The 13,063-nt window shown below is 35.1% G+C and overlaps 1 protein-coding gene across 2 annotated transcripts in view; it reads right to left on the bottom strand.

Annotated features, from left to right (window-relative positions):
• Window positions 1–13,063, bottom strand: part of NALCN (sodium leak channel, non-selective) — a 424,006-nt gene that overhangs the window by 296,838 nt on the left and 114,105 nt on the right. The window lies entirely within an intron of this gene.

The raw sequence follows: 13,063 nt of genomic DNA, 5'->3' as shown, positions 1-13,063 counted from the left end.
TTACTGATAATAATAGGTGAATTAGAATTAACCTAGTCTTTCTGAAATAAAGGAATACATAATTAACTGTGATGATATCCTGCCTCCTGACATTCTTTCTATGGTTTAGTTTTTCCATTTGTAAAATGGGGAAACAATAATATATACTTTAAGTGTTGTGAAGATTAAATGATTACATTTCTTTAAAGGGTTGGCATACGGTGTACACTTAGTAAATTTTGGTACTATTATTATAAACTTGAAGGTGATTGTTTAATATTACTTTGTGAGAAAACAAAAAGTAATACTGAATTAAAGTTGTTTCTAAGAAAAATTATATATATTGTTACTGAAAGAACTGGTAAAATTGGTATCACAATAAATTCCACTGCTATGAATGTGCTAACCTACTATAGGATATAAAACCAATATCCACTTCTGGTCAAGATAGAGGTGTAGGTAGACATGCTTCGCCTCCTTGCACAACCACAAAAAGAAATTACAACTAAATCTCAAAACAACATCCAGAGCTGTCAGAAAATCAAATTGTATGAAAGTTTGACAAAGATTTAAAAAGCCGCATTTATTCAGACAGGCACCTTTTATAGGGAGTCAAAGCAGCTCTATCTAACATACAGACAAACACAGAGAAACTGTCAAATTGAGAAGACAAAGAAATCTGGCCCAAATGAAAGAACAGAACAAAATTCCAGAGAAAAAAAACTAAACAAAATAAAAATAGCCAACCTATCAGATGTAAAGTTCAAAATATTGGTGATCAGGATGCTCAAAAAACTAATAAAGTATGGCAACAGCATAAATAAAAAAATAAAGGTTACACTAAGTGAAATAAAAAAATCTACAGGGAAACAGCAGTGAAGGGAAGGAAGGCAGGACAAAAATTAACAATTTGGAACATAAGGAAAAAATAAACATTCAACTAGAAAAGGAAGAAGAAAAAATAATTAAAAAACAAGGATAGTATAAGAAGACCCTGGGGCTTCTCCAAATGTGCCAAAATCCAAATCATAGGAGAAGAGGAAGAACATGCCAGAAAAAGAAGAGGAAGTACAAGAAACTGAAAACATATTTGGAAAAATAATGAAAAAAACCCTCCTTACTTTGGCCAAGGAAATAGGCATACAAGTTCAGGAAGCCAAGAGAGTCTCAAACAAGTTGGATCCCAAAAGGACCACACCAAGACATATAATTAAAATACCAAAGGTTAAAGATAAAAGGAGAATCTTAAAAGCAGCAAGAAAGAAAGCAGAGTGTTACCTACAGAGAAGTACCCATAAATACTGTAAGCTGATTTGTGAAAATAAACTTTGTAGGCAGGAAAGGACTGGCAAAAAGTATTCAAAGTGGTAAGAAGCCAGAGCCTTTCGAATTGGTGTTTCAGGATTCTTAGGGTATAATCCCAGCAGTGGAATTGCTGGGTCAAAAGGCAGCAATTTTTAGTTTTTTTGAAAAAATGTTATGCTGTTTTCTAAACAACAAAACAAACAAGCAAGCAAAATATAAACAGAGACATCGAAATAAAGAACAAACTAACAGTAACCAGAAGGGATGGGGGAGGGGTAAAACCAGGTAAAGAAGAGGAAGAGTCATTAAGGAATATGTATAAAGGACCCTTGGACACAGACTATAATGGCGGGGAGGATTGAATGTGGGAGGTGGGGGTGGGTAGGGTGGGGAAAAGTAACAGGTAGAAAATGGGGACAACTGTAATTGAACAACAATAAAAAAGTAAAATAAAATAAAGAGCAAGGGCCTACAATCTAGATTACTCTATCCAGCAAAGTTATCATTTAGAATCTAAGGGCAAATAAAGTGTTTCCCAGACAAGACAAAGCTAAAGGAGTTCATCACCACCAAGCCATTATTACATCAAACATTAAAGAGAACTATTTAAGAAAAAGAAGAATCAAAACTATGAACATTAAAAAGACAACAAATTTATAGCTATTGAGAACTAAATCTAAAAAAAAACCCCAAAATCCCAAAACAAAAAACTAAGCAATCAGAAGAGAAACAGAATCAAAAGTATGGATATCATTTGGAGGATTATCAGCTGAGAGGGGGAAGGGGAAGAATGGGGAAAAGGTGCAGGGATTAAGAAGCATAATTGGTAGGTATAAAATAGACAGAGGGAAGTTAAGAATAGTATAGGAAATGGAGAAGCCAAATAACTTATATGCACAACCCATGGATATTGATGGAGAGAAGGACAATACCAGGTAGAAAGGGGAAAAGGGGAAAAATGTGGGGCAACTGTAATAACATAATCAATAAAATATACAAAAAACACTCACCTATATATTCTCTAACCACACAGAAACTTAAAACTAGAATATGCATATGATTAAATGTACAGACTAAGAAGGAGGTTACTGAAGTTGGTTGAGGACTGTCTGTCCCTCCATGCCTGAACATGCAGGAAGTATAATCAGAGCACTACTAAGTACCAAAGTGTTCAGAATAGCAGAAAGTCTAGTAGTAAATGAGAACAAATGGGAATTCAACAGACCTGAAAGAAAGCTGAGAAGAAAAGTGAAATCCTATTTGGTAAATGCCTATTATGCACTAATCTGTGCTAAGTGACTTTGTTTAACATATAATTTCATATATGTACTGCCTCTCACATTAAGAATCATATTTTGTACATTGATTGTCTTTGCCATAACAGCTAGTATTTTTAAAACATTTTTTAGTTTCAAGGCTCTTTTACATACTTAAATACTAAAGAAATTTCTGTCTAATTAGTCAGGTAGGTATGTAGATGGGTAAAAGGGCAGATACTATCAATTACTTTTAGAAAAAGAAAGTGAATATCACTAGTTAATGAATTTATCTAAGGTAGAAAGTGATAAAACCAGATATTGAACCCACATCAACAAGTCCATATCTTCAAATCTTTTTCTTTATTATGCTACCTTTATATTCACCTCCTTGAGACTGGGATGTCAAAAGAAAAGCATATTTTCTCTTATTAGCTTTAATTTGAATAAAGTTCAGTTTTTTTCTGAGTGATGATGGTGGCTAAGTTTATAGTACATTGAGAAACTCATGCAAGAAAATGACTTTTAGAACAAAGATTCAGAGAACCACAGTCACAGAAAATAAATGTCAACAGAAAAGAGAAATGACTCTTTCCGTTACTGATTAGTATGTACTAAAAATGTACATTTTTGTTCTTGTAGACTGAATATGAAGGACAATTTTAACACAAAACAGTAATGTATGTCCCTTTTTTTCTAACTCTATGAAGTAAAACAGAAATGTGGCTACAGAAATTCATTATAAATTACCAGTGAAGTTAAATAGATTTACTAATTGAGCCTTCACAAGTAAAATAAGGGTAGAGGTGGGGAGCAGCCAAAGAGAGCCGGATGTGCAAAGTAAATTTGAGCAGCTACAGTTTCTTCCTCAGGTTGTCCACTCTCAAAGAAAGTAGGACTATCATAAATTTGATTTTCATCAGTTTAAATATTGGTCAACAATTGGAAAGTTTTCAAAACTTTATAGTTTTGNACACATGACCTCAGAGGTCTCCAGGAGAACTGAGAACAGGCACCTAGTGTGGATTGTGGGCAGGGGAGATGAGCTGAGCTGGACAGTGGCAGAGTAGTCAGCGAAGAGGAGCAGAGAAAATCACCAGGGGTGGAGGTGGGGAGCAGCCAAAGAGAGCCGGATGTGCAAAGTAAATTTGAGCAGCTACAGTTTCTTCCTCAGGTTGTCCACTCTAAAAGAAAGTAGGACTATCATAGATTTGATTTTCATCAGTTTAAATATTGGTCAACAATTGGAAAGTTTTCAAAACTATAAAGTTTATAGTTGAAACTATAGTTATAGTTATAGTTGAAAACTATAACTATAGTTATAGTTATAGTTGAAACTAAAACTATAGTTATAGTTTCAAAACTATAGTTATAGTTTCAAAACTTTATAGTTTTGAAAACTATAGTTTTCAAAACGCCATTATAGTCTGTGTCCATGGTTGGCAATCACCTTAAAATAAGGGGCTTATCAATGTAACATTAAATTTGAGAAGAATGCTGAAAATTATCCTTCTATTCACCCAGATCTTTCTCTACTATGTTTATAAGCAAGATGCTATTTATGAATAAGTAAAAAATTGTGCATTCTAATCTTAAAGTTTTAATTCAATTTTCTTAATTTAACACAGAAAAATGGTAAGAGCTCATAATGCAGCTCAAAGAGCATGGTTTGTTGATACAAAGAGATGAGATTTTCATGAAAATGAAATAAAACCTCCCTAGGAAAATGCTGACTGTTGAAGAGAGTGTTTTCCATATATATGAACTATACTTAGTCAAAGGCATTGAAGATTTTACTGAACTGCAAAAGGCAATTCAGTAAGATAGTCTTTCCTCATCACTTTTCTACTCCTGACTTTGCAAGTTACATAAAAAGAAAATCAATTTTGAAAACTTTCCAATTGTTGACCACTATTTAAACTGATGAAAATCAAATTTATGATAGTCCTACTTTCTTTGAGAGTGGACAACCTGAGGAAGAAACTGTAGCTGCTCAAATTTACTTTGCACATCCGGCTCTCTTTGGCTGCTCCCCACCTCCACCCCTGGTGATTTTCTCTGCTCCTCTTCGCTGACTACTCTGCCACTGTCCAGCTCAGCTCATCTCCCCTGCCCACAATCCACACTAGGTGCCTGTTCTCAGTTCTCCTGGAGACCTCTGAGGTCATGTGTATCATGTCACTTAACCACATTGGCTTGTTAACAGATCTTTCTCCCTCACTAGGAATGAGCACTCTAAGGTAAAACCAAACTTTCATGTCTAGACTGGCATTGAGAAGTACTCAAAAATTATTGACAAATTAAACAATTACCATACTATTAAGATAAATATTTCTGAAATATGTCTTTTAATAAATTCTTTATCATCATGAATATTACTCAATTATATATTTGGAAACAAAGAAAATTAACTAACTTTATGTTTGCTGATTTTCAAAGTTCACTTAAAATATATACACACATATAAATTCAAAAGCCTGTCCTACATATAATAGGAAAGTTTCCTTTTGTTGTTTGATCCATCATATGAAATTTCTAGAAAATATTACATTGATACATACAAAATATTTTTTCTAGATACACTACAGAACACTTTAAGTCCATCTTAATTATGGAACTAAATTTTCTAGCTGAAAAGACAACATTTTTGTTAAGTGAATAATTATTCTACAATGGTGCCTAAGAATAGAATGTATTCTCTCACTAGAGAAAAACAAGGCCTGCTACAAATATATATATATATTTAGGAAGCTCCTGGAGTAGCACTATTTTCTTAGACCCCCATACTCTCAAAGCACAAATTTAAGTTGTATAAGAAACAAAATCACAACAATGATACTTAAGTAATCAATTTTTCTAATTGTATTCATTCTTCCTGAAGTGCCCACTGATTGTGTGAATTTGGATTGGAAGACCCATGAGCCTACATTTATAAAATAAATACTCACATTGGAATTAAAAAAATTAATGCATTTTTAAGATTTTATTTTTTTAGAGAGAGGGGAAGGGAGGGAAAAAGAGGGGTACAGAAACATCAATGTGTGTTTGCCTCTCCCACCCACTCCACTGGGAACCTGGCCCACAACCCAGTCATGTTACATGACTGGGAATCAAACTGGTAACCCTTTGGTTCACAGCCCTATACTCAATCCACTGAGCCACATCAGCCAGGGCTGCATGTTGGAACTTTCTACAGACTACATGTATTGAGACATAGTAGAGAACTTTTTTTAGTTCTGAACAAATTATATTCGCATTTTTTGGTCTATTTACAGGACTATATTTACTACTTATTTGTTATTTGAATTTTTTTCTCATGAAAAACGAGTGAAGAATTAACTGTGTCCTGGGAATATTTCCCATTGTTTCTCCTAGTCACAGATTGCATAACACCATTAAGTCATTCAAATTTTAAATGAAACAGCCACAAAATTATGGTGATAACTAATAATAACAAACTATTAACCCTGAAGTTCCATCATTAAACTCTCCAAACACAAAATAAGTACAGTGCTGTTTTACTGATGGTAAACGCCTCATCTATTGTGAAAGAATTTGGGAAGTTAGAATTGGAGATATAGTTTGACATATTGAGTATGAATGAATAAGTACACTAGGCCCTAGTTTAAATGATTAGCTTTACCTCACACCCAAAATACCTAGTGGAACTGAGAGGGTCCCTTTTAGGACTACTTCTTCCTCTCTCTCAAAGTTTGGATCCTCAGGGCAATGTTCCTGAATTTTAACTCCTGGTGATATAGAACACACCACCTTCTGAGGCAATCCAATCCCAGATTAAGCAAGAACCCATCCCATTGGATGCTGGCTATTGCTCAGTCCTACAGAATCTACCCTTGGCTTTGTGAAGTATAGTAAGCTACTGGATGCGGAAGAAGTCCCTACAGTACCTTTGAGTGAGTCACCTTCATTCCACTTAGGTCATCATACTACAAATACTTGTGTTTTTATCTGGTCCTTTAACTTTTCCAACCTAACATACTTTTAAATATTTTTGTATGAGAACACATTTTTTCTTTATTTTTATTGTTGACATTATTACAGATGTGTCCCCATTTTCTCCCCTCATTGCTCACCTCCCCCCAGCCTCCACCCCTTCCTTCCCTCTGAAATTGAAATTATTGACTTCATTTCCTACCTGGGAATAGAATCTCATTTGTGGAATGTACAATGACAATTTTCTTGTCATTCAAGAACATCCGTTTCCCCCAAACTTTTCTAAGTTGTTTATTCTGCTCCTCTAGCTGATTCTGATTTGATCTGACCCTTTTTGAAGATCAGCTGATTGACTTTACCCTACAACATTCCAGTTTGAGTATCCTCTTCAATTGGAAAGGAAAGGAACTTACATATTCCTCCACCACTACACCGGAATATCTGTGATCTGGTGGTGCTTCAATGAACTTAACCAGTAAATTTAACTGAAGAAGGATATAATTCCCCATCTTACACTCCAAATAGGTGTTTTTTTAAGTCATAAACAGTTGAAATGACTAAATTGGTAATCCTAATCCTCAAAGGTGGCCAATTAAGACAACACATGAAGAGCTTGATCTTTGCACACTTCCATTATTAAAAATACAGCCTATTGAAGGTGGGGTGGGTGTTTTACATTTGTTATGCTATGTTTGCATACATATAACTTGTTTTCATCTAAATTTTATTTTTAAACTCTAGAACTGTTCCAAAGAGCAATATTATTGTTAAATCACAGAATGAATAGAAAAAAAAGTTTGGCATAGTTTAAAGGAAAATTTGTTTTTTTCCCAACATAAATTTTCTTTTTTATTCTTTCTCTATTTTTATTCTTTATTGTATTTTTTCTGTTACCATTTAGTCCCCTTATACCCTGACCACCCAAATCACCACACTGTTGTCTATGTCTGTTGGGAACCGCTCTGCCTGGTCTTAGGAGTCGTAACTACCTCCCATGGCCAAGGATGAGTGAACCACCTCTGGAATGCGAGCCACTAGGAAGACAAAGCTTGTCTCTGGTAGCAAAAGTTGCCTCAGCTTACTCCCCTGCTCCCAAACCATGGTTGGCTAGTCAGAAACTGGTAAGACTCCTCACAGTGAGGCACAACCTAAGCCAGACTTGATCACTTGGGGGGCCATCATGGAAGGATTCGAGGGGCTGCAACAAAGAGGGAGTGATAGAGCCTCATTCCCCTGGCTATTCTGACATAGCCCGAATCCCCATGTCCTCTGAGAGAAGTGCTTCCTGGCTCTAATCCACTTAAGCCTGAAAACCTGTGATGGGGAGGTAGTACAGCTCCTTGCCTTACTAGAGTGGTATCCGGGGTAAATCTGCCATAAGAAAAAAATTCCTAAAAGTCCTGTGAAACCTGCTTTGCTAAGAGTGCTTCCATTCATATGTTAAGGGTCTGAGCAGGGAACGAGTATGTCTCCCAAAGTTTCTGCAACCCCCTTACTTGACAGACACTGACTCAGACTAAGTCCTCAGATTTCTTTGAAATGTTATCTACTGTTTGATCCTTGCTGCCCTGTATTCCTGTGTATTACAATCCAATAAAATCCCCTGGTGGAAGGGGCTCCTGGCCTTTTTCCTCTGAAAAACTGGCCACCTCTCCTCCCTAAGCAGATCACGTCTTGGTAGTGTTACTTTCATCCATGGTAGACGGAGGGGGGGGGAATTGAGGGCAAAGTCACCCCCACATATGTCCATGAGATCTTTTTTATTTTTACTCAGTCCCTCCATCCACTCACCTCCCGCCAGCCCTTAGCTCTCATCCTATCTATGGGTGTCCTTATTTTGCTTGTTAGTTCAGTTTGTTCATTAGATTCCACATATGAGTGAAATCATATAGTATTTTTCTTTCTCCAACTGGCTTAGTTCACTTAGCATAATGTTCTTCAGGTCCACCCATACTGCTGCAGAGGGTACAGTGTTCATCTTTTTTATGGCTGAGTAGTTTTCCATTGTGTAGATGTTCCATAGTTGTTTTATCCACTCATCTACTGATGGACATTTGTTAAAGTCACTTAAAGGCAACTAGTACTGTCAGTCTGATTTTAAATAAAATTCAGCTTATTTAAATCCTAAAGTACCAATGGAAATAAATTTATCCATCAAAGAGTCACCACTGACTTAGTTGACATTCTGTCCAACATTTCCTTAAGCTTGACTAGAAGCATTTGGGGCTGGACAATGCCTTGCTGTGTGTCTATCCTGTGCATTGCAGCATCCATGACCTCTACCCATGATATTCCAACATCCTTCAGTCATGACAACCAAAAATATTTGTAGACATTGTCCAGTATCCCCAGTGGGCAAAATTGCCCCTGGTTAAGAACTACTGATAGTCTCTAACTTAATAATCTTTCTGATTGTATAGCTTTTGCCATACAGTGCCATAGCTCAGAAACTTGCAGAAGATTTGTATTAATTATTTTAAACTGAATTGAATTTATTCTCTTAACACAGGGAAAAATGGAACAATTGTGAGGTTTATCAAAATTTCTCTTTCGGTTTATTATAAACTGGAGGTTAAACAATTTGGGGCCATATTTACTTAACACAGGTAAAAATGGAACAGTTGTGAGATTTATCAAAATTTTTCCTTTGGCTTATTATAAACTGTTTGGAAGATAAACATTTTGCGGTCAAAAGAGAGACCTAAAAATGCATTTTTGGACTATATTTACAATAGTTCACATTTAAATTTGACATTTTATTCATCTTTAAAGATTTCTGAAGGCTAAAAGCCTAGATCCTAAGACATCATTTGATAACATAAATGATGTAATATGTCACATAGTTAAATAATACCATTATATTAATATGTATCAGATTTTTGTTTCAAACACTACATATTGGAAAAAATCTTATTTTTTACTTTCTGCAATTTTATAAGATGATTGTATATACACATGTATCCCAGAAGGGAAATTTTAGTTTACAGAATGAGTTATTACAAGTATACTATTTTTTAAATCATATATTTTGAATGAAATGCCATTAATTTTCCTCACCAAAAATAATAATGGTACTTCCTGAATTATTCCAAGACAAACCACAAACATTCATATTTTGCAAGTTTTCTAGGTTTTGTGTCTGAATCAAGATGAAGCAGCCAATATACTCATGGACAAACATAGAAGAAAATGGACTCATCTGTAGTCCATGTTCATGACCATGTTTCTGTTGGGACTATGAAGCAGAGTTTTGAATATAAATCTGTTAAGCAGCTCATGGCACATATAGATATAGTCTTAATAATAAATTCTAAACAGCAACTGTTGGGGACCACTTTGTCGAGTATCAGAGACTATAGCCCACACAAGCAAGGCCTTGAAAGAGGCCTGTAAGTCTTGACTGGAATGCTGAGAATCCAGGTGGTGGGCATGACCCAATGCTTAACACCAAAGGTTCCTGTGGGAAATCAGGCCTGAAGAATACATTGTTTCCTTTCAAGCTTGCTTTGCTTTGCTACAGCCCTGTTGATATAAACCAGATGTTTAAGCTCAAGCATAAGGAGTGAACTCCTTATCTCTCATGAAGCACGCCTTACCAACCATCTGGTGTCAGCATTTATAACAGACCCTGACCTGAGGCAGATCTCTGTGTTTCTTCACTTGTTATCTGTAGATAATATCTGTTTTATATAACTATAGCCTTTGGACATTGATCGATAAGCTATGCATGCATGCTGTACACCTCTGAACATTCTGTTCCCAATAAAAGCTGTTGCAGAGATGGGCTTGGGGCATTCTCCACTGTGGGGAATCCCCACCCACTTTCCCACTGTGTCCAGGATGAATCATTTCATCCACAACCAGGAGAACTCAGAGGGACCAGGTTCCCCTCAAGCAACAACCCCATTCCAAACAGCATGGTGGCTTCTCAAATTCAACTATTAACTTTTAACATGAGGTCACCTTTGGAAGACAAAATCTATATTAAATTCTTTTTGTTGTGGTGAACTCTCAGTTTCTTTCACCCTCTGGTAACTTCCTCATTATTTGGTATGAAACATTTGGGCCAATGGTCCATTGTGAGATCCATTGCAACTTTCTATACTTTTCTCCTATCAAACTGTCCCATGCTACCTCATCATGAATGCTTAACGTGAACTATACTTTCAAATCCTGATAGTTAGATTCGTGGTGATAAATTTTACCCAACAGTGGTTATTATAAAGTACTCTGTTTGTCATGAGACCACAAAAACAACCAATGAGGGACATGTATTCTTAAGGTGGAAATCTGGATTCAACATAATAATCCACTCTCATTAAGGCCAAATGTATCTACACATACAAAATGTGTATAAGGTCAAATGACCAGTATTAGCAAAAAAGGCCCATCCTGAATTATAGAGGTTACTAAACAACAAACCAGCAAGATTTTAATTCCTTTGTATAATGTTAGTTTCTAAAGAATAAAACCTTTATGAATAATGTTTTTATGCCTTGAAATCATGTTTAATTTTACTAAAATAATTTCTGAGATAATTAACTCAAATATTTTCCCTGATAGGCTGTGAGGTAACCTAATGATTATAAGCTGCACATAATTCATTCACATGCTCAACTAATGACTCATATACATTCAGCCTGAAAATTGTCAGGTGGCCTTTGAAATAACAGAACAACATTTTTTATTTGCTACCAGAACATGAGATAAACAAAAAGAACTTCTTTTCTTCTGAGCACTTTAAAATGTATTTATAAACTTTATGTTTTTGAGCTGAATTTTAGCTCTTTTTTTAAGCTAAGCACTCTTTTGGCAAACTTTGCCTCACTGGTGAAATCACTTTATTTGTTACCTTAAACATCACTGTTCATGGCACTAAATTTTTGCAGTAAAGTCAAAGACTATATTGAAAAGGCATATATATATATATATATATATATATATATATACATATATATATGTTTATATTTTTATGTTAAACATTTTATAAGTAACCAAGTTTCTTAGTTGAAAAGCATTTCTTTAGATGTAGAAAATTTCTAAATTTCTGAGTTATAAATACAAAATACTTCTGGAAAAGGAGAGGTGTAAGATTTAACTATAGTGTTCACAAATGGAAAAAAAAAGTGTTGACAACACTGGATGCTGACCTTGGCAGGAAAGTGTAGGTATTAAAGTAGAACAGCTCCCAGGACACTAAACTCACATGCCAATTAAAATACTCTCCGCCCCTGCCTAGGCAGTTTTCATGCAGGCTGGGAGTAAGAGTGGCAGAAGAGAGGTTTGACAGATAACTGTTACTCCTCTGCCTAGAGAAGCTATGATTTCATATCAAAAGAGTGTTGGAAATTTATTTTTTCTTAGTTGACCTAATTAAAAATACATACAATACTTAGCCACAATTAGCTTTTAGTACTTTCTCTAATAAACTGTCCACTATTTCTTTGCTATGTGACATTGGGTCATCCAGTTAATCATCCTGGGCCTCACCTTTCCATGAATAGATTAGGGCTATGATGATATTTGTTGGTCAACACTAAACCACCCGATAAATGTTATTTTCTCAAAAATCAAGAAAAATATATCATATAGTAAGACTTAGCTTTGTAAAAAAAGTCTTCTAAAGTTCCTATACCATTTTTACAAATCTATCAGCAATGAATGAAAGTTCCTGTTGCTCCACATTCTTGCCAGCATTTGGTGCCAGCGTTTTGCATTTTGAGTATTCTGCAGGGGTGTAGGGGTATCTTTTTGTTTTATTTTGCAATTTTCTAATTATATATGATGCTGATTATATTTTCATATGCTTATTTGCCATCAGCATATCTTCTCTGGTGAGATGTTTGTTCAGATACTTTTCTGATGCTTTAATTGGGCCGTGTGTTTCCTTAATGTTGAGTTTTAAGAGTTCTTTATATATTTTGAATGCAAGTCTTCTACCAGATAAGTGTTATTCAAATATTTTATTCAGTCTGTGGTTTGTCTGTGTATCCTCTTAAGGGTGTCTTTTGTACAGCAGACATTATTGATTTGAATGAAGTCCAGCTTACCGATTTTGTTTTTCCTGTATCATGCTTTTGGTGTTGCCAAAACAAAAAACATTGCCAAATCCAAGGTCACCTATATTTTTCTCCTATGTTATCTTATAGAGTTTTATAGTTTTTCATTTAACATTTAAATTTATAATTCATTTTAAGTTGATTTCTGTGGAGGGTATAATAGATATGTCTAAATTCACTTTTTTTTGCACGTGGATATTTAAGACATGAGCATCACATGTTGAAAAACCATCCTTTCTCTATTAAATTGCCTTTGATCTTTTGTCAAAGACCAGTTGACTTTATTTGTGGGGCAGTTTTTGGGTTGTCCATTTTGTCCTATAAATCTATTTTCTGTTTGGAACAATATCACTCTATCTTGATATTGTAGCTTTATATCTTGAATTTGAGTAGTGTCAGTCCTCCAGCTCTGCTCTTCATAAGTATAATGTTGACTACTCTATGACTTCTGTGTTTCTATATAAAGTTTTTAATATCTTCTTTGTTTTATTTTTAGAGAGAGGGGAAGGG

Source organism: Sturnira hondurensis, unplaced genomic scaffold (assembly GCF_014824575.4).
Source record: "Sturnira hondurensis isolate 20B ecotype Veracruz unplaced genomic scaffold, ASM1482457v3 Scaffold0016184, whole genome shotgun sequence".
Classification (NCBI taxonomy): Eukaryota; Metazoa; Chordata; class Mammalia; order Chiroptera; family Phyllostomidae; genus Sturnira; species Sturnira hondurensis.
Note: the sequence above shows the minus strand (reverse complement) of the source record. Positions and strands in the feature narration are given on the sequence as shown.